A 27654-nucleotide genomic window follows, 5' to 3' on the forward strand; every position below is an offset into this window, starting at 1 on the left:
AATGTGTTTGTTTAACCAGGTTGGGAATTACTCCTCTAAGCAGCACCACAGTACAAACCATTTTGAGATCACCTATTACCTACTGCAGCTCACTTTGGTGGCTTTTGTGAGGTTGTCTCATGACCTCAGCCTTACAAAAGCACAAACCTCACAATTTCTCCAAACTCTCAGCTTTCCAAGGGAGCTGCCATTTCCACATCTCTCCCACATTTTGGGTTTCCTGGTTCCTCATCAGAGGAAGAAAGGCACAGTGTGAGGGGCACCTCCACCTATACACAATGTGAAGATTTTAATAGACCCTGCTTATAGCCAGGGTGGACAACCAGTGGGGAGGAGAAACTCACTGCAGCCATCCATGGCTTTGGGAAAGGATGGATTGCTCTTGCTGCCTGCTCCTCAGGAACATCACTGTGGACAATTCCTCTGCCTCAGACTGGCATGGAGGGCTTTGGTGTGTGACCTGCAGCTCCACAGCCCACATGCATCAGGCACAGAAGGGAAAAGGCTGCAGGAGAGGGATGTTGCAGACCATCCATAGAGCTGCTCCTTCCCCTCCGCCCAAGACTGACCCAAAGTGTGACAGGAGTGATCTCATTCACAGCCTCTGCCCCTGGTCATACAGAGCAGTTTGAGGACAGCAGGCAGGGATGTGGGCGGTAGCTGTCGGGGAGACTAAGAAATGGCAAGCTGAGGTTTAAGAACAGGCAAGAGAAAATGTGGGGTCTTTGATATTTTAAAGTACAGTTCACAAGGAACCCACAAAATCATAGTTTCCCCGGCAGATGCAGCACACCATAATCCTGTACAAATACTCTAGCCCTTCTGAAACGTAGAGATAATTTAGAAGGATGGTATATTAAGTGTCCTGACATTGCTTTTTAACAGCTGTGAAAGCCTCTTTGCATCTCTTCAAAGAATTGCTGCTTATATGAGAAAACTGACTAAGCTGCCTTTTGTTTGCAGGCAAGCTCTGCAGTGGATCAGGCTGTGAGGCAAACAACAAATACCACCTCCACATGGTTAGGCTACGAACATGCTAATAAGTTACTAAAACCATATTCAAAATTCCGTGGTACCTAGTATGATAAAGGCTGCAAGGATGTGACAGCTAAGATGTGTTAAGTTTTTTCAGTGCCAGAGTCCACAACTTTCCACTAAAAGCCCTAAACACAAACATCCCTTCCCTTCTGTGCATGACATGCAGATTGACTGCTGGCCAGGAATCGTCCTACTGCACTGTGGGCTTTAACTCCAGGCACCAAGAACTTGCCTCAGTTTTCAGGGAAATCATAACAGGAAAATAATAAGCAGTATAACAAGCAGTAGTGGGAAGGTCTGAGGGAAGGAGTGTCATGGAAAGCTGTAAGACAATTTACTCTGCTCTTAATTCCCAGTCAACAGGTTTTGTGGCAATGCACCAGCAGGTGCTCAGCTGTTTTTTCATGGCAGGTGCTGCTTTAACCCAAAGTGAGTTTTGAGGTGAGGCTGAGCTGCAAACAGGTTGATAGGCCTAAAAATCAGAAAATTATATCTATCTCGCACATTAAAAAAAAAAAAAAAAAAAAAAAAGATAGAAAGGAATTTGGGGCAGGGAGAAGGATTTAAATCAACAACACAGCCACCTAAAGAGCAAAGGAAGGAGCCAGCCTAGCTGCTAACTGATAAAAAGGACAGGTAGGGCATGAGTAACTGTAGATCTTTGAAAATTAGGAAGATAAACTGGGATATGCTCTAGGGAAGGAGGATGTGAGAAGAGTTGGCAGACCCAGAGAAGCAAAACATGATGGTCATTGCAGCATTAGTTATGCTTTAGGCAATACTGGAGATATCATCAGGTCTGGATAAAAAGAAGCAGATCCACAGCAAATTGTCAGCCACACACAGCTCCCCACTCACAAAGTTCTTCACGCTGGTGCCACCAGACCCAACAGTTCCCAGCTGAGCCCCAGTGCAGTGTTTGCAGTAACTGCATTGCTGATGAAAGCCCATTCTGAGCAAAGAAAACCACCTCAAAATGCCCAGACAAAACTGAATCTCTGGATCTACTCATCTCTTCTTCCTGCACTCCTGCTTTGGCACGAGGCAGTGTTTCTAACAGCAGGCTGCAGACAGCTTCCAGCCAGAATCTCCTAAGGTAAGTGCTGTGTCTAAAGTAAGAGTACATAATTTAATAAGCTTCTTTCCAGAGCTTGCATGAAAAAAATCTCAATGAAATTTTTAGGTTGGCACTTAAGGGACTTTTTCTGCATAGACAGTCCCCAGTCTCTGTTGCCCTTATTTATTAATAGAGAATTAAATTCTTACTTCACTGGGGCTTTCAGTTTTGGTGTTTTATTTTTAGTTTATTGGTTGGATTTGTTTGTTTGTTTGATTGCTTTCCTCCTAGTGAGAACAAAGAGCAGTATGTTCAGTATAAAAAAAAGAAAAACAAATGCATTTCTTAACTATACATGAGAAAAGAGAATCTGCCCCCCACAGCACATCATTGCCAAGGGAGTTAATACTGCTGATTCATTTTCAAGGCTGTTTTACTGGCATGAGAGTTATACAAGAAGAAATAAACTAAAAAAAAAAAAAACCAAAAAAACCCCACAAAAAACAAACAAACGAAAAAACCACAAACAAACAAACAAACCCCCAAAAAACCAACAACAAAACAAACACAAACAAACAAACAAACAAATGGGGGGGGGGAACCTCACACACAAAAAACCCTTACCAACCAAACAAAAAATGAATTGTGTTTTGCTATTTACTCTTGGATACTTTGTACATCATGGGGTTTTTTTGGTATGTGTGTGTGGGGTTTTTTTGTTTGTTTGTTTGTTTGTTTGTTTGTTTTTTGCTTATGTGGATGATGAGTCTACCATCTTCTCCCCATTTTAAAAAGTAAACTCTTTTGAGATGCTCTCTTTAATGTGTTAAATAACACTTTGTTTCAGGCTGGTGTCTTTGAGTTTATCTACTTACTACTGGGTTTACTGAGAAAAGACTAATAGCCCCTTTCAGACCATGGAACCACATAATTTTAGCAGTGTAACTTAATGTCTTATTAGGAGGAAACTGTGTAGTTGCTCTGGGAATGAATAAAGGTCCCTCTGCCTGTCAGGTTTGTCCAGTCCTTGTACTTGACTTCCCTGAAGGCAGCCTCTAGTCTGTTTTCAACAATCCCAATGTTTTGCTTTGTTTTGTTTTTGCCTTATCAACATTGATTTGGACGCAATGTGCACATTTAGGGATATATTTGCCAGCTTTACACTGAAGATTGCTTTCTTTGCTGTCTTTGACTTTCTCTTAGGGAGAAAATCCTAGGACAAAAACGCTTACTACACAAAGCACACCCTGAGCTTTGAAGGTAACCTTTCTCTTTCATTTTCCTGGATTTTTTTAAAAACTCATGCAGAGTCATCAGATGTTTGTCTTGACTTTTTTTTTTTCCCTTCTCTTTTCTCTTTTCTTTTTCTTTTCTTTTTCTTTTCTTTTTCTTTTTCTTTTTCTTTTTCTTTTTCTTTTTCTTTTTCTTTTCTTTTTCTTTTTCTTTTTCTTTTTCTTTTTCTTTTTCTTTCTTTTTGTTTAGTTTAAAAATGTACAGGAAACACATTACTTGTTTCTTCACTTTCCTTTCTCTTGTATGACTATATGGCACCCTCTTATATTGGAAATATCATAGCGCTGAGACCTTGAACAGTACCCAAGGCAGGAACTGGGTGAACTGGGTGTTGAAAATGTGCTACAAGAGGGTAGATTAAAAAAACCCAAAACAAACAATTGAGTTCTGAAGGAGTGAAATGCATTTGTGCTTTTGGGATTTACTATTGCATTAAATAAGTCATTTGACACTGACCATTTATGGTCAGAGAGTCTTTTTTTTATTTTATTGGTATCTTCTTTTAGGTAGCAGATTTTCCTAAGAAACGCTTTAATTAAGAAACAAATAGAAACCAAAGTCTCATTTTATTGAATATGACAGATCCACAGCAGGTAGTCTAATAAAATCCAGATCTCTTGCAGAACATGTGAGCCCTGCCAGTCTCTGTCTCCCAGAGAATTTAATGAGGTCTCCAACTGTTTTTTTGCACCAAAACACATTCCAGCTTATCTCCTTCAAGCCAAACACTTTTATTGGTTTCTAGATTTTTTCAAATTAAAAATACTCACCTGAGAAACTTCCTTCAGTTTAAAACTGATAAAAGCTGTTTTTGCTATGACAGGCCATAATCCACAGCTAAGAAGCAGCCAAGCTCTATGGGGCAAACAAAAAACACACTGATCATATTAGGTTCAGAAATCTCCAGTTATAGCAGACATGTGGACTGGTCCTTTAATTTTTTTTTTTTTTTTTTTTTTAAATACTATTAAAAAACAGAATGAAAGAAGCAGTGAAAATAAAGATTTTTCAGGTACTGCATAACAGTTACTGAAAAAAAGAGACCATTCAGTCTGTTTACCTTGTCTTGACGTATGCTTAAGTTCTTTTAGTGTGATTGCTAAAATAAAAATATAGTTTCACATTCCTTGAATGTCATACTGCAATGTCCAGGGGAATCCCAGAGGCAGCTTCTCAGGCTGGAAGCATCCAAAGCATTTTAACCAGGAGCTGGGAAGAAGGAAGGCTTTACCCTCTCCACAATGTGTTGCAGAGTGTGCACCCCATATGGTGCCCATAGGGAAGGCTGCAACTTCCTTGCACACTTCTGTCAACTCATCCTCTTTATGGTTTCATGGGCTGGAAATGAAACTTTACACAGAAACCAGACGCAGCTCGTGTAAGTCACAGAATGCCAGATGTGGCCAAATACTTGCATTCAGGTACAACATGCCTGGCTCCCACGTTTAGCATAAATTCAAAACTTTCCCTGCTCTGCTGTTCTCTCTCTGCAATGCAGAGCAGTCGGGCAGACCTGCTGAACAAGCTGGTCAAATACTGCAAACTTCTCACTGTATTTTCCTGTACCATTTGGAGGTTGGTTTATAGGTCCTCAGTTCTGCTGATGTCCATTCACAAACCTGTCTGGGAGTGTTGCCATGTTATGTGAGCTTTTGTGAGATGTTTACAGCTCTGTAGCTGAGTTCTCACAGTTTGTACTGTAAACAATCGGTGTTTTCCACATTCCTCTCTGATGAGAGTCAACTGATTGACTTCTAGTCTGGCCAGTGGGATGGAGAGGTGGTAACCTTGCTCTCCAATCCCTGGTCATTGTTCAGAATCTATATAAGTGAGATCTTTGTAAACAATAAAGTTCTTCTTTTCTTCAGCCTTCATCTTCGTGGAGTCAGATTCTGTGAGTATCTTTTGTGTCCTCTAGCAACATGGGAGCACTTCTTGGTCCTGTGTCCACTGACACCCAGACCCTTGAGCTGTGGTAATGAGGAATGGCACTTTGTACAGCATTGCTGATTTCACCTTGGGCTTTGAGAGCCCTTGGAGGGAAGTTAATGGATTAAATCTGGCTATACAAAACTAGAAATATTTGTACAAACAGTTGATTATACAAAAAGGAAAACAGCAGAAATGTTTTCAGTAGGGAAAAAGAGAGGTGGCAAATCATATTTTCCAATTATGAACCTCATTTGCACTGGATGTATCTCCATGAAAAAGCATTGGACTTACATCAAGGAAGTTTAATTGTGCCTTTACCATGGCCCAGTGTGTTTCTTTTCCATCCTTTCTTGATTACTCCCTTGTTCAACATGATTGTTAGTTTTCAATATGCAGCACCCCAGTTGTGCTATTTGCATTCATTAGCCTTTCAACCTGGATTTTGGATTTTGGTTTGACTTTACAGCTTTGGTTTTATACTTTCTTTTCTCTCTCTCTCTGCTAGATTCTTTCCTTTTCTTCCCTGCCTCCTCACTTCCATCTTGAACTAAGGAGAGTCAGATTTGGCTAAAAGAGGCACAAGTTTTTAAAAGTAACTGTGTAAATGAACCCTTCAGGCAAACCTACTACTGATTTTAGTACATTTATTTCTTAGACGTTGCCAAGCAATTCTTTGCACTGCTATATCTTTCCTAAGGGTTTCCCCTTACAATGGTTGCATATTTTTCTTTTCCTGCTGATCCTCTATTTTTCTACTGACTGCGGAAGAATAGGCAGAGCTGTATACCACTGCATTTTACTTCAGACCAATACAAACCTATACTTCTAATTACATCTCAGTCCTGATGTTGCAATCATGATTCTTCATCCAGTAGTTGCTATCAGCTCTGTCTGTTCATGCAGTTGAACGTCTCACTTCAGTGAGAGCTGCAGGAACATAATTGTCATCTTGTCTGACTTTGAATGCTTCACTGCCAATAGAGAAATTGCATTTGGACTTCATGCAGACACTTAATGACCCTGGTCCTCCCAGTCATATCCTCTTCCCATACACACATTTGGGTGTTTTACTTTGTGTATTGTTTCTTACTTTTGTTCAGATGGAATCTCAATCATTGCTCTACCTGCGGTACTGAAAAAGGATTTAATGCAATCTCAGTATGGTAGAAGGGTCCTGACTCATTGTCTTTGTTTGAAAGACAGGTATCTGCTAGGCAGGGGCAGGGCCTCCCTTGAAATGGGGAATTCCAATCCTCTCCCTCCAAATTATTATAATTTAGATTATTAAAGGGGCTTTCAGGCAGATGTATGGGGATAGGAATAATAGTTCTTTACTAGTATGTATAACAAGGCAAACAAACAACAACAACTGCAACATTAATAATAATCAGAACCAGGAACCTCGAGGGGCTTTGTCTCACAAAGCCTGGGGCAGTCTGATCCCTTGGGACCCCGAGAACACCAAGCTGGAACGGTGGAAATTCCCGGGCTGGTGGATGAGATTTATCAGAAGCTCAGCAGTGGCAGCTGAAATGGCAGGGGTGTTCTGGCAGGGTTGTCCTGGCAGGGATGTCCTGGCCAGACAGGGCAGTGTGGGGTCACAGAGTAGCAAAAAGCCTTGAAGCAGTGCTGAAGAAGCGGCAGCGGTGGGACAGGGATGGCCCAGCAGGGCAGGAGGAGGTGAGCTCAGAGTTCCAGGACACACGAGCAGATGATGGTAGATTTTCTCAGGACTGGACTTGGTGGTGACAGCAAACTCCTCCAGCAGCAAGCAGCAGCCTGGCCCTCCTCTCTCTGATGCTGAGACCAAGAGAGAGAAGCTGCCCCCAGCCCTGTCCTTTACCTGCCCCAAAACTGGCTTTATCTCCCCCTTCGAGAGAAATGCCCACCGACCCAAAACATAGCCAGGTGCTACAACTCCTCTCCTTTGGCCACTTTGTTCTGCTTGAGTACCCATAAGTACCCAGTAGTAAGTTTCCTAGCAACTTATGGGAAAAATTCTTTAAGTAATAAAGAAGCAAATCCGACCCCCAACACTCATGCACGACTCAGGTAACAACTACACCACTTCTGGCAACTGAGTTAGTTCAGGACACCTCTTGTCTAAAAACACGTCTTCCCATGAGGAAGTGCTGTGAGCTATCTCTGGATGGATATCTTCATTGAGGAGATCACATCAGCCCTCTAAAATATTACCCAAGAGTCTGAGATTTCATCCTCTGTTTTATGTTGTTTTCCTGTTCCCTGATGTATGAGGTCAAGATTCTGAGACTGAGTACTGATGACTGTGATGACTTCCAGGGCCGTTCCTTACAGAGGGGGAAAGGCAAGAAAAAAGACTGGTTATGAAAGGATAACAGTTCAAATCTAGTTTTCAGTTTGAAAAAACCCTCCACAAGCAACAAAACCCCCCAAAGAATCTTTGGAAACCTGAAGGAGGAGATGTGAAGGTCAAGTTTTCAATCTGTAGAAATGCATTTATACTCTTTATGTTTGTCATTTCTGTCCTGAAATTTCCCTCTGCCTGGCACTGTCTGGCCTGGAGTGATTTCAATACATTGCAAAAAGCCTTTCTTGTATTTCCTCTGCCCACATCTCAATTTTTCTTGACTTCTAACGAATCACTCCTCTTCCAAGGAAAAAGAAAATCTTTCTTCTGCTGTCTTATAACAATCTTCTTATCATTTTATCACCTCCCATGCGATCTTCATTGTTAGAGCCTGCATTTTTTATGTCATTCACAAGTCAATGGGAGACACTTGCACATGGCAACTTCAAGTTTACTCCTTGGAGCAAGATGCTATCCTTGGAGAAAAATTCCAGGCCAGAGCAAGTGTTAAGAGATAAATGTTAAACAGAGATAGAAAAAAAATGGTACTCAGTGTTTTTTAGTCATTTGTGAAAAATACCTTTTCAGTTTGTCTTGTGTTGGTGAAGTGAGAGGAGATGACCCCAGGTCCACTACATCTGGATGACTGAATTAATTCCTGCTGAACACAGGATCACAGCAAAACCGAAAACTTTTTGGTGTACAGTAACAGATAGTTTCCTTATCTGGAAAATCACCTCCACCAGAAAACAGCATGGCATGGCAAATCTGTAAGAGAACTGAGCACTGTCCCTATTCTTTCCTTTCAGCAGTGAAGAACATGGAAATGAGGATGCTGAAGGTTCAAACAAGCCTCAGAAACACAAAATTTCTCACCAAGGAGAGGTAAACCAATTTAAGATAATGAGACTGGAATAAATAACTTTTTCTTTTTCACCTCCCATTTCTTCCTTTTAAATTTTGCAGGTGAAGATACTTATTTTTAAATGTGTGCATAAATTCCTATCTAATCACACATAGATGTCACTTCAGAAAGAACAATATAGGTAGCAGGCGACTGAGGATGGGACTGTGGGTGACATCAGCAGGATGTGGTCAGACTGTTGTGGTGCCCAGGGCCAGGACCAGCATGACAGGAACAGAGCAGCCCTGTTCCTACTGTCTGAACATGGAACCATTCTGCCTTGGGGCCTCTTGGTTTTCTCTTACTCCTGGAGAAGGCAGCATCTGCTGCTTGACTTTCAGCAGTTCCCCAAGCCTGCCCCAGGCCTCCTGAGCTCTCACATTGAGAATATTTACTGTCTAGTAAAAGAAGAAGTTTTATAGAGTTACAAAACTCTAGAGAACCAAGTGCAAAGAAGCAAATAAAGCATATTTTAGATTTCTCTTATATGTTGCTCAGCACGTGGAGCTGTGGCCTGTTATCTGACTACTAGATATTGCAGATAAGTTATTTTTGGATATTTTTTGCAGCTGAATTGAGTAAAATTAGCAAACATCCCATCCTCAATTGCTTTGGAGGAAAGGTTTTTTGGTTTGGGTTTTTTTTTTTAGAGAGAGAGAGGAGCATATGCTTTTTAAACTGAAATAAAATATGCTTTTCTGCCTGAGGGTGTCAGCAGATATTTGAAATTCTCCTGGAAAAAAAAAAAAAAAAAAAAAAAAAAAAGAGCCCATGAGTCTTTCTTAAAAACATTCTGCAATTTCAGCTGTCTTCTGAAGGAAAGAACATTCTGCGCCAGCAAGTATTTATCAACTGCTTTAAAATACTTGAATACTTGGCTGGGAGATCTGAAGGAGCATGTGGTTTCCTGGAGTCTTGTGCCACCTTGATTTGCATTTTCTGACCATCAGTGGCCCCCACTTGACTTACAGCCCTTGCACCCTCACTTTACTGACAGCTTGCATATGGTTTTTGCCATCAGGGGTAGTCTCCAGCAGCCCAGGCTGTATGTGAAATTTGAGTATTATGGATTATCTCTTTGAATGCCTTTGGTCTTGAGAAGCTGCGGCTCTTAAAGATGATGTGATGGCAGTGGGCAGATGAGGGCTGAGCTTTCCAGGCTCACTGTGATTGCACATGAATTTGGAATACATTCTGTTCTTACCATCTTTTCCTGGTGAGGACTGCCCCTGGTCACAACTGGTGTATGGCTGTTCCTTCATGATCAGTATGCAGTTTTTATGACCTCCGTGGCTATGGTGGGACTTCTGGCTCAGCTGTTGAAGCAAAAAAGCCAGCACATACCTTTGTTTCCTGTGTGGTGGGAATGACTGGGATTTCAAGACAGATACTCACACATCAAAGCACAACTGAGAGCAGAGGCTGTGGTTTCCAAAGTAGGTAGTAATGCTTGAGCAATCAGGTTATCTCCCCTTGTGCTTGGGCAGGAAACTACACAATCTGCTGAACAGAATATTTCAGTGTATGGATTACCCATCCTGAGGCTCTCTTAAGGCTTTGCCATGAGTCTTAAGGCAGCCCTATCTCAGAGGGGAGCTGTTGGATGCACTCCATTACTCAGGAAGAAACACCTCACACTGGAGACAGTGCTGCTCAAACACCACTTGGACCCCCCCATCCCACCAGCAGGTACTGAAACAGAGACATCACTCATGCAACCACTGCTATAAACAGGGAGTCTGGCCTTTCTTCCAAGTCTGTTTTACAGAACTTGGGGTTGATCCTCACCCCTCATCTTCACATGAGAGTGATTGACTTGCCACTTTTCCCCTGGTGAATGGATTTTGAACACCATCAGCCCTGTGGTTCTCTCATTCCTACCTGCACACACTGACAGAAAGAAGAACAGTGACATTAACTGACCTCAAAGAATTTTAAAGCCTGGACTTTTAAGGTTCTAACCCTGCTGCCATGGGCAGAGACACGTCCCTCTAGACTGGGTGGCTCACAGCCCCATCCACACTGGCCTTGAACGCTTCCAAGGATGGGACATCCACAGTTTCTGTGGGCAACCTGTTCCGGTGTCTCATCTTTCTCACAGTAAATATTTTTTTTCTTAATATCTAACTGAAATTTCCTCTTTCATTTTGACCCCACAGCCTGTCCTATCACTACAGTTCCTGATGAGGAGTGCTCCTCTGGCTTCTGTATGGGTACCTTCAGGTACTGCTATGAGATCTCTATACAGCCTTCTCTTCTTCAGGCTCAACAGCCCCAACTTTCTCAGTCTGTCTTCATAAGGGAAGTGCTCCTGTCCTCTTACCAACTTTGTGTCCTCCTCTGGACTTGCTCCAACAGTTTCATGTCCTTTTTGTGTTGGGGGCTCCAGAACTGGATGCAGCTCTCTCAGTGGAGTCTCACAAGCACAGAGTAGAGGGAAAGAAACCTTTTGTTGTAGCCCAGGATTCATTTGGCTTTCTGGGCTGCAGGTGCTCACTGCTGGCTTAGGGTGAGTTTTTAATCAACCATCATCCCCAAGCCCTTCTCGACAGGGCTGCTCTCGGTCACTTCTCTGCCCAACCAGTAGGTGTGAATATAAGTCCACGTTGTTTTCTCCCCATTTATTTCATATCCTGAGTAGGATACTGTCAGTATAGTTTTTAGTTGAGGAGGTTTGCTAAAGTATTCTGTAATGAAGAGTTATGTGCAGAGAAACATCTCCCTTGCATTTATTTTTCACTCAGCAATCCACTGTTAACTTTCAAATCCATTGATTCTTTCAAGACATCACCAAAGCTACTGGAAACTTCATCTAAATCCAAAAGCCATTTTAGTTAGAGGTGCTTTAAGATCTTAGAAAGAAGCATGGACAAAATTGACTGCAATTCCTGTAGAAAATCCAAAATACCTTGTGTGCATATACTTTGTTTCACAAAACATAACACTGTAGGAAATTGAGCTTCCTTAGGCTCATGATAGGGTTTTTTGCCACTGTTGTGGTTTCATTGGTTTTGTAATGGCAGTAGCTGTCACATTATTTCTATGAACAAATTTTGTATATAAGTATGAGTAATTTATATGATTTTAAATCTGAGTATTTCTATATACCCAACTGCACTTAATATTCTTCTTTTAAAGTAATATCCTTATTTCTTCTCCTACAAAGTATGTCGTTCTACCCCAAAATGGGTTATGACTTCATAGAGAAATAATTTCTACTTCCATCGAGATTCAAATTGATTTGTTTTTACGGTATCAATTTGTATACTTATTCAACAGATGGCTTGCTTAAATTCAAGCACAGTTTTTTGTAGGCTGTTTTTTCTCCTCTTCTTCCAGTCAAATGCATGATGAAAATGGAAATAGTGCATCAGGTATATGGTCATAGTTTATTTTTCATGCTCAGTTGCTGGGATTGGTTCCCAGAATGTAGCTCAGCTGCTTCCAGAAATAGTTCTGCAAAATCACACTCAAGCAGCAAATTCCAAAGTGAAATCTGAGAGAAACTAAATCAAATGAGACCAAAAAGAGGTTTTCACATATCTCTGTGAATCCAGCTCATCTCACTTCATCCAACAATCATTAATATTTTCCCCTATGTTTTAATCTTTTTTATATTCAATAAATATTCATTTTCTTCTTTGTTAGACATTTTAATTCACTGTGAAGAAGTTCAGCTGGATATTTAAGAGCATTACCTCCCTCCCTTCTCCACAAAATGCATTTGGGGGTAGAAGGGTGAAATTTCTATTCTGGATCTATATTGAGGTGTTGAGCTCTTCTCTAGACAACTGTAAATGGAGTCACATATTGAGAACATAAATCCCCTCGGAGAGAAATTCCTCCACCTTGTTATTCTTATGCACCTGCTGTGCTGCAGTAGAGCACATTCTGGTGCCAGTCTGGGCTTTCTCATGCAGAAAAGTTGGAAGAGGAGAAATATGAAATAAAACAACTTAGTTGCTGGGTGGGGGTGGTGGTTTTGGTCACCTCTAGCTTCTTACCAACAATTTTCACTCTTTCCCAGCCAGCTGGCCTTCTTGAAAGAAATGCATGTGAGGAATGCCAGTGTGGATGTACCAGTAAAAATGGAGGGACACCCAAGGGAAAGGAGATATTTTGGAGTGTGCCAAGAGGGCAAGGAAGACAGGACTTTGTACAGAATGGGATACTTCACTGTGTTAAAAACCACTTCAGGTGAAGCATTATCAGCTTTAAATGCTGGGAGCGCCCTTGCTGTAGTTCTTGTACCTGTGAATATGGCATTTATTTAACAATGAGGATATATCTGACATTAATCAGGTGCTGCAGCTTTCCATAAAAACAAGTAGGAAAAACTGGCTCCTACATCAGGTGAAATAATTTTCCTGCTTGTAGTTCTCTGGGACAGGATGGGGACTTGTGTTTGGCCATCACTAACAGAGCATCTAACATGAGGCAATTTCAACAGAAAAACTTGGAGACGGAGAGAAAGTCAACATATGAAACATGAAACATAAATAGTGGGATGTGCAATAAATGTTCTTCAGTGTTGCTAAGTGATATGCCAGGCGTGGGCAAGAGCAATGCCATCCTGGGAGTAATGGAATAATCTTCTGCCCAAGATGCCCAAAAGGTAAAAATTCATTTGAGAATGAGGAGAGAACAGTGGAGAGTGCATAAGAAACTACTGAAGAGAAATAACAGCTTTTGAAGTCTACATTTATTAATAAAATGTGGCAAAAGCTTGAAAGGCTCAGGTTGAGCCATTTCCAAAGGCACAGGAGAAGTTTGTCTCATTTCTTACCTTAGAAATATTTCCATGTCTTCTTCCCTTCAGACAATTTTTAATCCCAAAACATGGTATAGAAGCCCATGCATTTGGTGGCTTGGGCATTGGAAACATAGAGCAAGATTCCCCAGTGCTCTGACATCCCAGAGGAAGCTGCAGAGAGGAGGAACTCCATGAGGTTCTTGACACAGCTTTTTCAAAATTTAATTGGTATCTTCTGGATGAAAATCTGCTAGAAAGAAATGAATTAATCTGCTACCCCTGGGAATAGTGGGAATTAGGAAGACTTTGCTCTTGACAAACTTACACCTGTATGAAGGATATGCATGAGTAAACCTCTCAAACTGAATGTGAAAAAGACTGTTCATTATTTTCCATGGACAGTTTGAACTCTGTCTCTTATTGATGGATTTTAAATGTTTGCAGATGTGTTTTTGGTCTCTTCAGTCCCAATTGGTTTCCTGGCCACATCCCAGTTGCGTGTAAGGACAGAGGGCTGTCCCTTCCCGGACTTTCCTGAGGGTTGTGGTGTGTTAGCCCAGGCAGTGTGGTGTGTTAGCCCAGGCAGCAGCCAAACACCCCTCAGTTGCTTGTTCCTCAATTCAAGCTGATGAGAGAAATTGGGATAAAAATGTTAATGGATCAAGATGATGAGAGGGAGATCATTTGCCAATTACCATTGCAGACAAACCAGACTTGAGGAAAATTAATTTATTGCCCCTGTTGTTTACATGGACAGGGACAGCCCAAACTGTCTGGCACCCCAAAATGTGAGTAATCTGCACTTATTCTAATGGGCTTGGTCTGACTTTTAAAGCTTCTTTTGAAATTGTGCTGGGAATCAGGCACCTGACCCCCTCAAAGCCCACAGTTCTTGCCAAAGAGAAGCAGCAAGTTCCTCTTTGCTGTGAAATAATTCAAGATCCATGGTGGAACCCCATACATGCTCTTCTGCATCATCAGGAAATCCCCAATTGCTTCCTTCCTCCTTTAGTAAGAAACTGCTAAACCAGGAAAATCAAATATGCAAAGGAAACTGATACCCAAGGGGTTAAACAAGCATTCACTTCTGGCCATCAGCAAAAGTTTATGTACAAATAATTAATACCTGTTGGATTTTATCAAGCAACTGTACAGGAACAGACTAACAGCAGTAACCTCCCAGACTAATGTTTTTGCATGTTTCCTCTGTTCAAAGGCCTTTTCTTCCACAAAGGAAGGATATTTTCAGGAGACACAGAGAGACAGTTCTCTAGGTACTACACAAAACAGAAAATCCCATTCCCAAAGGCTCCCCTATTTACCAGTTTTTTTATTTCAGTTATAATTTGATTTCAGACTGATAGTACTGATGGGCATCAGCTCAGTAAGACTGTGAATATTCACATTTTTGTTTCCATTGTCAATCTGGCAGGCTTAAAAAAAAAAAAAAAAAAAAAAAAGAAAAGAAAAAAGAAAGAAAAGTGTTGAACACTTTTGTTTGTGAACCACAGAGAAAATAATCAAAAGTGTGAGCCACAGAGAAAATAATCAAAAATCACAATCTGTAGTGAAAGGAAGAGTGGAATTCAGTTGTGGCTTCAAGGAACTGTGTATGCGTTTTGCATTTATGGGACCTGTGCTGTTTTTCATCTTTGATGGCAACATGGGCAGTGGGACTGAGTGTTTGAGTACACCCTCAGCAAGTTTACCAAACTACACAAAGTTGTGTGATCTGTTTGACATGCTAGAGGAAGGGGTGCCATCCACAGGGATCTCAACAGGCTTGAAAAGTGGCCCCATCTTCCCATAAAAACAGTGTGAACCTTTTGGAGCAAGTCCAGAGGAGGCCACAATGATGGTCAGAGGGATAGAGCACCTCTAACATGAAGACAGGGTGACAGAGCTGGGGGTTGTTCAGCCTAGAGAAGAGAAGGCTCTGGGGAAACCTTCTAGCAGCTTTCCAGTTCTGCAGTACAAAGGTTTGTGGTGTTGGTAAACGACTCAAATACAAGGAAAAGGAAAGTTTTGTTCCCAGATCAGATACAGCTGTCTTAGTTATTTTTATTGCAGATTAACACGAGGCTTAGACTGATGGCTTTTAATGTTCCAAAGTCATTTGGGTGAGAGTTTTTAAGTGTGGAATGGTTCATTGATCTCATTTTTATTCTAGTTCTGTGGTTACCTTTCCTTGTCTTTTTCTTCATGCTTTCTTACTATATAGTCTAAGAACATGGCAAAGCAGACTAGTTCTCTTATGCTGGCACTAGCTATTTTTCTATTCCAGGCCATCAAATGCAATTCTGTTCACGTGACTTGTTTATTCATGTGACCTGTTGCCATAGTTGCCTCAATTTAACTTTTTAATGTTGCCTCGTGTTCCTTGATCCATAGATGTTCGTGTGATCCCTTTAGAAGGAGGTTAATTGGTTGTATTTTCTTCTCCTCAAAACAAAACAAAACAAAACAAAACAAAACAAAACAAAACAAAACAAAACAAAACAAAAAAGAGGCGGGGTGGTGAATGACCAAATTTAGCTTAATTTTTAGATGGCTAAATTCCCATGATGTGGAACAAAACCTGACTGCTGAGGTGTGATGTCTCAAGGTGTTAGTAAGAATGCAGTAGTTCTGCTCTGAATTCTAAGCAGGCAGAGACAATCCTGCTTCTCTGCATGAGCTCTATAGCAATTTTTTTCCTTCTTCCCTACCTCCTGCAGCTGATTTCTCACAGATATTAAACTATCCACAGCCCCAACAAAATACTTCAATTTTCTGCTAAGAAGCAGATGCTTGCCAGCTCACATTTGTTATATAGTAATGACATTCTAGAGTGAACTGAAAATGGCATTCTGCAAAATTGAAGATTTTTACTTTCCATCCCCATTTTCTCTTTCAGTAAGAGTGGTTGTGGAGAAATTCCACTGTGTTTTGCCATCATGTTGTCACATGAATGATACCTGAGTTGGATTTTCTCATCAATACATGGGGAATGTAGTAATAAAAGTGCCAGTCAGCCTGTTTTCTCACTTAGCAGAGCATATGGTAGAAGGTGGACTTTTAAATCTTGATCATTGGTGTAAATCTGGGCTTCTGTTGATGTGGGACTGTTGAAACTGAGATCAGAATTAAACCTCAGGAAAAAGAGAAGAGTTTCTGCAAAGCTCAGTATTTTGACAGTTCATGGATATGCCTGAGCTCTTACATCCATTCCTAGTTACTGGCATAGTCTCATCAGCTCCAGGCCCAGTGGTCATGGAGATGTGTGGGATCAGTGGGATCATCCTCGCACCCTTTACCTTGGTGCAGTGCAGAGCACTGAGTGATCAGCTAGCTCTCTGTGTTTGTATCCTCTCTGGGTTCCTGTGCTGTGGGAACACAACTGACAGGGTTTGTGTTCCCATCTGGTGGCCTGTTTATTGTTGCTGTACATGTATAAGCAGCAAAAGTCACAATCTGCTGTGGGGTCATAAAGGCTTTATGCCCTTCAAGTCAGAAAACAGCACAAAGGATCTGGAATGCACTTAGGGCTACAATTAAATCTACCCTTGTAATTAATAGTTCCAAGAACTGAGAAAGGCATTCAGAACTAAATGAGAGGGAAGAGTGCAACGGTTATTCAGAATTGTGTTTAAGGCTTTCAGAAGAACACAGGCACAGACATTAGCTTTCTCCATATTCAGATGAATTTCAGCCATGGTATTTGTTTGCAGCCTGCTGGCAGAAGGCAGCAGTGTTTTCCCTGTGAAGCCATTTGGTTCAAATCCAAATGACAACATTTCTCAGAACAAAGCATAGAAGCCATTTACTTTCTTGAGGCCACACAGACCATGTTCATTTCTATGGCATCTTGCTGACAATCGAGTGCTATCTTAACAAACCCTTTAGTGAGGGCTGCGAAAAAAATTAAAGTAAGCCAACTTGTTATTTTCCCACAGTCATAATTTGAACAAAAATGTAGTTCTTGGTTGTTTTGTTTTATACTTGCTTGCTGTGAAATGTATCACAAAACGCCTTAAAACCTAAAAAAAAAAGAAAAAAAAAGAAAAAACGTTTCTGGGAAGTTCAATGTCTCCATACTTATCTGGAGTTAATGAAACATTTTACATCAACTGAGATTCCCAGGACAACAGTTACTGCCAATATTAAGGAGAATATTTCTGTTACCTATAAGAATATGAATATATATACATTTTCTTATTCTTAACTAGTGCACATCAAAGAAAGGGAGAGAAAATACGAAAGCAGCCCTTCTTTGTTCTTCTTTGCTCTCTATCACCCTCTCTATTGATGGCTGGATTGCGGGTAGTCAGTAAATGATACAATTTCAGTGTTTTTGTTTCAGTTCATCTGGACATCCTCAAAACCACAAAGGCCTCACTGAGCCAGGAGTTATACTACACTTTGTATAACAAAATTGTATAACAACTTTGTGTAACAAAGCACATTTCCTCACCTTGCTTGTATTTTCAGAATCAGGATGTGTCAGGCTGGAAGGACCACAGTGGAATAATCTGGTCCAGCCTCCCTGCTCAAGCAGGGCCATCCTGGAGCACATGGAATAGGATTGTGTCCAGTTGATTCTGGAATGTCTCCAGTGAGGGAGACCCCACACACTCTCTGGAAAACCTGCTCCAGTGCACAATTACCCACACAGTGAAGAAGTTCCATTTCCCTCTTGTCAAAATTGCTTCTACCTTCTTAACCACAGCATGCCAGACTAAAGACCAAAGTATTTAATTAACTTAGTTCATAGTAATTAGTATTCATTCCTAGAAATATATAATGAGTGATGGTGACTGCTGCAGGGGAACCCTACTCAATTTAACAGGTTTATTTCAAATCAGGATCAAGGATGATTAAAGTTATATTAATGACAGGAAATTAAGAGACAATCAGTCAACTGTACATTCCAGATTGGTATTAGCAATGCAACAGATAAAGCACAGTTCTAGACAACTGCAAAATGTCTGAAGATCTGAAGACCCTATTATAAATAGTCAAAGGGTTGCTTCTGGCTGTGCTGAACCAAGGTCTACCCTCAGGTGTTTCAACCTCATTTTTCCCCCCACTGCTGCACATTTTAATACTATTTCATTGTATCACACAGACATGGTGGAAAGATTCCCTGGAACAGGTTGACCAGAGAAGTTGTGGCTCTCACATACCTGGAAATGTTCAAGGCTGAGTTGGATGGGGATCTGAGCAATTTGGTTTAGTGGAAAGTGTCCCTGCCCGTGGCAGGGGAGTTGGAACTGAGTGATCTTTAAGGTCCTTTCCAACTCAAAGTATTCTGTGATTCCATGATTCACTGCTGTGAGATTTGTTCCTGTGATAATGAGACAAAATAGTACATAATGCAACAAAACAAAAATCAGTCTTCTCCAAGCCTTAAACCCTTCTTCAATTTTAGTGTTGTACACAATCCAATATTGAATTATTATATAATATATAAATATATAATACAATACTAAATGAGTATGCTATGTACCAGATAACCCCTTCCTAGTAAAGAGATATGAATTTCCAATTCACCTCATGATTAACTAGTATTTATTTATCAATGTGACAATATTAGGTGCCTCCCATTTATGAATTCTGCAGATAAAGTGAGAGTTGTTGCAGAGAACACAGTAAATAAAGTACACGGCATAATGTTATGTAATTGTGGAGCCTGGTGAGTACCCAGGGGAGAGAAAGAATTATGGATTGTGAAGAAACACCATTTCTTTCAGTTCCGATTTTCTTTTTGAACTTAGCATGAATATGAATAAACAATAAGAAATGGATTATTCTTATGGATTTGAGAAATCAGAAGCTAAGAATAGCACAAGATTAGTAGATAAATTATCTGGTGCTTCTTCTTTTCTTCTCCTGTTTTTACATCCTTTGACAACAAAAGAGAAGAAAAACCCCAGCTCCTGGAATAAGCAGATTCCCGTCCCCAGCAGACAGCAGAGTCTCAAAAGCAGCAGAAAATCCCCCAGGTTCTCCAAAAGAATTTTTAGTGCACAGAAAACTTAAAAAATATTTATGCCTAACAGCATAATACTCTGGACTGAAGAAGAAAACATAATATATATTTGTCATATTGCTAGGAAACAACTGTGATTTGGTCAAAACAAAGATGACAGATATCAATATTTTTCTGAGGAGACTTAAGTGTACCAGGACACAAAAATACTGGCAAAGCTAGTGAGTAATTCACATAAAAATGCAAAGTGCAAGAGGAAAGGACTCAAAGATGTTCATTCTGACATGAAAATGCATACAAAAGTACAATATTTATTAATTTAGTCAAAAGTCTTAGGAATTAAACTTCCATGAGTAATGTTGGAAGCAGTGATCCATCTGCATCTCATTCTATAGATTTGCATTTTTGCGTGTGTAAAGGAGTGGCTGCAAAGCCACACTTCTGTGAAGAACATTTCACTTTTTATATGCAGACACATCTCTGAAAACAGCAACAATAAGTTACTACAGACCTTTGCTGGGCATATCTCTAAAGGATATGCTAAAAAAATTGTCCCTGAACTGTGCAATTTTTCCCACAGTGGATTTTTATGTGGTTAAATTTTGTACCATTGTCCGTGAAGAAATGTTCTGGAAGGGAAAGCAATGAATATGAAACAGTTCTCCTATAAAGAGCAACAACTGTTATAAGCTCCATAACTCTTGGGCAATTTATGATCTTTCCTGGTGGTCAAAAGATAGGAGAAACCACAGGTTGAAAATGGAACTAGAGAATTTTATCTTTAATCTTTCTGACTTAGTAAAGGAAAAAGGGAGAGTTTAAAAAAATACCCTTTCCTCTTCATTTTCTTCTGTCATTGCTAAAAAATAGGTTTTGTCATCAAAAGAATGGCACCAGTTAGGATGGCAGCAGAGAGGCAAAGAAATACAAAGGGTGACAGAAAAGATAAAAGTATTAGAGGAAAAAAACAAAAAAAACCCAAGAAAACCCACATTAGTGGGGACATGGAGGAAGCTGAATTTATACAGTCTATTACAATGAAGATTCAGGAAGGATAGTTTATATATAGCTTCAGAGTAACAATAAACATAAAGAAGATTATTCTCAGTGGATGATGTGATAAGAAGTAGTGGACTGAAACTATGAAGGGAAAACTTTAGGATACATATTAAGAAATATTTTTTAATGACAATAATCAAGGAAAGTGGCCGAAACAATGACCTTGTAGAGAGTCTTACCGAGATAAGGAGAGATCTTCCCTTAACAATATTATCGTAGATTTGAAACACAGAACTGATAGTAAATTGATGGATATTAAATCAAATCCAAGAAACCAGCATTTCAGCTTTTCTCAAGAGCAGTAATGAATGTCTTCCTTTATAGAAGAGTCTTCGGATCACTGAGACTTACTTCAAATTCCCTGATTTTTTTAATGAGAGTTAACACTATCTAAATGTTGTAGATCAAATTCCTGTATTATATATGTGTGGGAGATTAGGGACAGGCGGTTGGAAGATATCGCGCTGTACGGGCAGACAGAACCCCTCCCTCAACACTTAGTTGTTTAGTGTCCCTGATAAGGTAAGCAACACCTAACCTGTAACGTAAGCAGACGGATGTGATGTAGCAAACAGAGGTTTAATAACTCCATGTAACCAGTTAATAAACGCCATTAGCCGTCCACTACACTGGTGTCTGTGAGCTGATGGACCGAGCAGCCTGGGTGTGGCTGCCGTGTCGTTCCTGAACCAGGTCGCTACGCCTCAGCGGAGGTAACAATATATGCTATGTTTTGGGGTTTAAAAAATATTTTCATTTCCTTTTGCCCATGAATGGAACTTTTTTCAAGGCTCACAGACAATATGCCAGTTTCCAGCTCCCAGGATACACTGATGTCTCAGGAACTGTCATAAAGCACATGAAAGTAGTGAAAAAATTCCCTTGCTGTGTGTCAAAATACATCAAAATAGTTCCTATACCACAATGCACTATTTTTTCAAAGGCTTAATCCTGCACTAAGAAAACAAATATGAGCACCATCTCATTATTGCTATTGGAACAGCATCTGAAAGCAGCTGAATCAAAGGAGTGCAAAGTGCAAAGATGCTGAGGCAGAGATGAGGGTAGTGAGAAGCATTGGGTGGGAGACAGCACTTTCCAGTGGATACCCTGGCATTGCAGCATTCAGAGGGCCTTGCCACTGAAGCTGGCAAGAGACAGTAATTACGAACTCTTAGGTGGGATAAAAGGAAGTCTTTGACAGAGAGAAATTCTTCAAAGCATAAAAAATGTGACAATATCATTTCCAGGCATACCTTGTGCCTAGTGTATCCCATAAATATGATATGACTACATATCATATTTAGCATTATTTAGGATCTTAAGTCTTCCTCTAAGTCTTCCCTGGGAATGTATCATTCTTCACTGAAGCTGTTGAGAAGCACAAAGAAGCAAGAATTAACTCCAGCACCCATTTACTCATCGTGGTTTCACCAAAGGAAGACCAAATTCCATGGCTTTGTCACATGCAGGCTTTATTCCAGTGTTGGTCTTATATGTAAACATCAGCAGGTCTTTTTGGGATTCTTGCTATTTTATAGAAATAAAAGATGCGAGGGACCTTTTTTAGTGTTTTCCTGTGAGCTGAGATTATTCTGTGTTATTTTCATAAACTTTAGTCTGTGCAAACGTTAAAGTATACGTTCAATGATATCAGAAGTGGAAAACTATGATGAAACCATTTTGAAAGCAGCATTTAGGATGCTGAATGATGAATACCTTGACTTTTCAGACCTCCTTCCCTCCCCACTGACCTCAGTCACTGAGGATATCAGAAGGGGGTGGAGGTCAAAGTTCTCCCTAGGAGAGAAGTTGAATTTCAAAACTGATAAAACCTTCACAAAAGCTGGATTTCCCCCATTGTTGAAGGTTAATTACGGTTGTCCCTTTCCTCCTTGGCACACCCCAGGGCTTGGTGAGCTCCTGTGGTGCTGGCAGGGTGCTGCCTGAAGTCGTGCTACACACAGGTCTTGCAGGGCACCAAGTTTTCTAAAACAAACCCTAATTTTTGCAGGCACACAGAGACAGGTTGATAACTTTCAGTATGAGCCATGGGTGCCGATAATACAATACTAATAACCTAACCTTCAGGCACAGGAATCAGACCTTAATCTGTTGATGTCTGCCCCAAACCAGAGATAAATCTGCATTAACAGATTATTCTGTTTTACGCCCATTCAGGCTCTTGGTGGCACATGCTCTGAAGGATTAAATTTACCTGTACAAGCTAAATGGAGGTGTTCTGTGAAGTGAAGATGACCAAGAGTCAGGCCCAGATGAGCATTGCTGCCAGCCAGGAAGGGGGAACCTGCTCATACTATGACTTCAGACATTAAAAAAACCCCCTGAAGTTCATAAATTACATTTCTAGGAAAGACTTGGGAATTAGTTAAAGACACATTTGAGGTATTTTTTCTGAATCTGGGTTATTTTTTGGTAACTTTTCTCTCTTAAGCTATCAGTAGAATTTTATTTGGGTTTTTTAAAATCACAGGATCTTGCATTTGAGCTAAAGAACAAGTTTTTTCCCCTGAAGTTTTTATTGAACTAATTCATCTTTCATATGTACTAGCCTCCAGAGGGGAAATAAAATGTACAAACTTTTTCTCTGATAAAAATGACAATGCTCAGAACTGATTTGGTTGATGATTTCTCTCTCCTGGCAGATTGTAGGCTATATTTTTGCTACGGTTTGATATATGTCAGTTAGAAGAAAGTTTTTCTTTCTTATAGAGAATAAAACACTATGGCATGAAAAACAAAGAAGAAGCCCAGTCCTACACTGTGGAATGTGGATTTCTGAAGCTGCATCAACAAAAATCTCGGTTCAAAAATTTGAGCTAGAAGACTCCAAATGGGTATGGAAATTGCTCGCCTTAAATGGGGGAAAATTATTACAGAGTATTAGCTGAAAAATTTAGGAACACACCACCATGAGGCAGGTTTGTTTTTTTTTTTTTTTTGTTTGTTTGTTTGTTTGTTTTTTAATTTTAAATTGGAAACAGGCATGCCTAATATTAGTACTATCTGTTTGCAATTTGTAGTAATTTAATGGATCAGGAGTGATTCAGAGCAGCGGCAAAAGGAGGGCTGTCTAATAACCTGAAAGCTGAGTCCTTCCAAAAATGTGGAATAAAGACTTTGTGACAAAACAGGTTTGATATTGTGCTGAGTGTTGCACAGGCATCCATGGCTGTGCAGTTTGCCTGTAAAAGGGAGCATATGGTGGGTTCCATTAGCAATGCACTAGCTTGGGCACTTGTTTTTGTGTTGCTAATGCTAAATTTATAGAAAGTTACATAATTTTATGAAGATAAACAATTCTTATTGAGGATTGCCAACATTTCGCACGTGACAGGAGAGATAAGCCAAGCAGCAAGGGTAGAAATTAGTTCTTCTTCTGGCATATGGCATCTGCCTGGGTAGAGTTTCCTGAATAATCCATCAATTACCTATACCTGTCAAGCAGTCAGTGAAAAAGCTCATTCCATGAAGGTGAATAGCTAAAGGGTTTTTAACCACTGTAAAAGTCACATCTGTTATAATTTCATACAGTGGTTTTTATCTGATGAGGAAATAACTTGCTAAATCATGACAAAATATTGTCTGTGGTCTGATCTGTAACATCTTTGTTCTAAATGAATGAAGAAACTTTTTTTTTTTTTTTTTTTTTTTTTTGGGTAATCTTTGGATATTGTCATTTTGCACCAAATTTGGATTTTTATTTTCCAAAATGCTTCTAAAGCTTACAAATCTGGTACAAATATGTGCCAAAATTTGTCAAATCTCCTGTAGTCTATTCCAATAGTTGCATGTATAGATTTCAGTCCCTACAATGTTTTATCTCATGAGGAGCTATTCTGGGATGCCTGTTGTTTTTATTTTACATGCTTCTGCCAGATGACTCACTTCACAATTTAACTTGTGTTTCCATTTTTACTCTGGTGATACTCATCCTAATTTTTTTCTTTACTCTTAATCAAAGAATGATTTCATTTAATCATGAAGACTAGCCTGCAAGAGAATGTCTTGCAGCTAAATTTTACTATCTACAAACCTCTGCAGAGGATGAGGAGAGTGAGTAGGCTTGGGAAATTGATTTTGTTGGTGTAGAGTGCCAGTCTTTTGCCCTATAACAAGCAATTTTGACCTTCTATTTCATCCATGCTTTTATAGATATTTTATGTTTTACCTTCTTTCCCTTTCTCCAGAAGGTGGATGTTTAAACTTGAGTACTGTAACACATTTCACTGATCAAAAGGTGCAGAACATCAGTAAATAGGAGGCAGCATTCCTTGGTAGCCTGAGGTAGACCTGAAGGTCTTGCCAGCTACATCTGAGCAAATGTGAGATGTAGAGACTGGGACTGGCTGAAGTGATGGCCAGGAGTGGCCCGTGTTTGATCATTAACCTGTGGTCTGTACCAGCTGCCTCTAACGAGCACTCCCTGGGCATGGTTCTGGCAGCCACAGACCCAGGTCAAATGGCACCTCACCTGATGCCATCATCTTACTCTTCTGGTAGTGATGGAGAGTTTATCCACATGGATGACAGCTTGGCCTTAGGGTCAGGGTCATTGGCCTGTTTCATTTATTCCTACCTTTGTAGATACTGGGACCTACTTTGTGCATGTCTAGATTACAACAGGAGAAAGTCCTCAAGTTGGTGATACCACTCCTTCTGAATGATGGTGCCATAAAAGCAGGATTCCATTGCCTACTCCTATCTGCTGAATGAATCCATGAAGAACATTGAAACCCGTTTTGAGGCTGGTCTGCACCATTAAATATGTAAAAAGATGAATTTCAGTATCACTTGTAGGTGATCACAGAACTGTGCAAAGGACCAAGACATTACTCAACATTTTTTGTAATTTACATATGAAGACATCTACGCCATCGTCTCTGTTGTTAGAGCATAGAACAGCAGTATCTCATCTTTGGTTCATTGCTACAGCCTGGGAAAGAGCCCCACAATGTAAGTCTGTTGATAGGATTTACCCTAACAGTAAGTAGGTCAGGGAGAAATAACTAAGAAAGCAATGATGTACAATTAACTGCACAAATTAACTGCTCAGATGTATGAGGAGTAGCATACATCAACATAAGATATCCTCAAGAGAGACTGGGGCAGAGCAGGAAAGAACAGATACACTCTGTACACTCATTCTGTTTCAGAGAAGACTAGTGTCAGAGAGGGAAATTCTGGAAGTGTCTGTGAAACATATCTGGGTGTTACAGATTCGGTGAGAAATGGAATGTATTGCCTGGGAACAGAAAAGATGTATTGCCTTAAATTATAATAAGGGACATTTAGATTAGCCTTTACGAGAAATATTGCGTAGGATGGTTAAACTCACCGAAAGGTTTTAGGATGAGATAAGAAATCTCATCCATCTGTCACAAATTATGTCAGCCTCATGAAACTGCCAGCTGCATGGCAGGGGTCTACATGGCTTCTGGATTTCTTCTTGACTTCTATGACTCTGTGGTTCTATGATTCCTCAAGTTGCTTTTATACCATTTGTTCAGTGATTATCCTGTGCATGAAAGTGGGAGTGGCAAATTTGGTTCAACCCCCATCCTGGAGTTGTTCTTCTGAACACTGCTTTATAAAGGTAGAATCAAGAACAGGGGGGGTTATGCAAAAAACAGTGGCAACATTGAAAGGTCAAAACAGGAATGCAGATTACTGTAGCTGCATGGAAAGCAAAGTGGTTTGGAAAGGCAAAAGAATGTTAAAGCAAAACTTCTTAAACTTCTACTGATAACCACCTGCAATATAGGACATATCACTGGCTTCCTGTGATCATTTAAGTCCTGGTTCTCACAGAAATCAAAGAAATGTGATGGCCACTGACATACAAATCAAGACAATCAAAATACAAATACAATCAAGAGAGCAGCGCCATGTCAGAGAGCAGCTGGTAATATGGTTAAAACAAGCTTTGGATCAAGCTGCTCACCACCTCCAAAGGCCAACAAGTAGAGCAGATGCAAGCTGCAAAAGGCAGCTTAGAGATGTTGCTCTTTTCACAGCCTTAAAACAGAAGCTCCTTGGCAAAATGTCCCTTCAATTGCATCTAATTCTTCTCTGAGGTCAGTGGGAAATGACGGGGAGGATTATCAGATGCCTGCAAGATGCAAGCATGAGCTGCAGTGACTAAAGGGGATAAATTAATTGTGGATCTATCCCAAGCAGACTCAGAAAGGAGATCTTATTGAAAGAGCCTGCATCTTATCATGCCAGAGGTAAAGGCCCAGGAAGGCAAAGATACACAAAAAACAATGGTTTAAAGGAAGGGTTAGACCTGAAACCTTAATGTTTCTGGACACATGTGTATGGGATCGGACAAAATGAGAGTGGTCAGTACATTATATGGTTTTGTCTGAATGTTCCTCCTTGATGGGTCTATGCAGAAGTATGAAAAGTTATGTAATCCTTGTGGGGAGGCTGTTCTTTTGACTGGCATGTTTACACAGGCAATGGGCTGAGAGACTACTCACAGCAGTATGATAATGTCATATTATAGAATGAAAGGAGATAGCAATTTTAAATATACCACAACTAAAAATATTGTTTTACCAAGCTTGTAAAGAGACATTAACTTCCAACCATTCATTGCCACAATGCCATGACTCTATTGAAATATGCAACAGACACATCTAGTGAGCTATTTTCTTTTGCTTTGAGTCTTTATTTGTCCCATTAAAATCACTGACATGGAAAGCTCCTGTGTTCATATTGTCTGAGAGAGTCAAGGGAGACACAGCAAGGAGAAGGCATTCTCTTCCACTGTGAAAAAGGACCTGTGTTCATAGAGTTAGGCCTGGACACAGCTGGTCCATAGGTCCGAGAGGTGGATCACTGGAAGGGTAGGTGTACTTCAGGATGACAGCTTGTCTTCAGAGAGCTGATGGATCTACTCCTGTATCCTGGCAAAGCCTATGGGATTTGCTGGGCTCTGTGGTTCATTGTTGGGGCCTTTCCAGCTTGGAAGCAAAGGCTGGAAAAATGACATGAAAAGTCAGTGTGCCTTTCTTTGGTCTACACTGTGTGTTGCCCATATCCAGGCACACAGGGCAGGTAACTGCAGCTAGATGGGAACCATCCACAATGTGCCTTGCTTATGGTGACGGACAGGGGTGGAAGAAAAGCTAATCCTCTCTTATCAGAAAGCTTTCAGTCTCCTTTTTATGCCTGAATCATGCAAACTGTCAGACGAAACAATCCATCATACAGGGTATCTCTTGTCAGGATCAAGTAGTGATGTCCAGAATTCCAGCAATGTTCATAGGCCTTGAGGCCGCTGCAAGTA

The 27654-nt window shown here is 40.4% G+C and overlaps 1 long non-coding RNA gene across 4 annotated transcripts in view; it reads left to right on the plus strand.

Moving 5' to 3' along the window:
- The first annotated feature begins 5256 nt into the window (after positions 1-5256).
- LOC120754684 (uncharacterized) overlaps positions 5257-27654 on the plus strand; it is a 90976-nt gene continuing 68578 nt past the window's right edge. The window contains exons 1-3 of one of the 4 annotated variants that reach the window (XR_005701522.2): positions 5264-5282; positions 8459-8534; positions 23070-23194. This is a non-coding gene — a long non-coding RNA (uncharacterized LOC120754684). Of the gene's footprint in view, positions 5283-8458; positions 8535-23069; positions 23195-27654 lie in introns of all 4 variants that reach the window. The other 3 variants (XR_005701523.2, XR_009208035.1, XR_009208036.1) reach the window with 3 other exon arrangements.

Source organism: Hirundo rustica, chromosome 1 (assembly GCF_015227805.2).
Source record: "Hirundo rustica isolate bHirRus1 chromosome 1, bHirRus1.pri.v3, whole genome shotgun sequence".
NCBI classification, from domain to species: domain Eukaryota; kingdom Metazoa; phylum Chordata; class Aves; order Passeriformes; family Hirundinidae; genus Hirundo; species Hirundo rustica.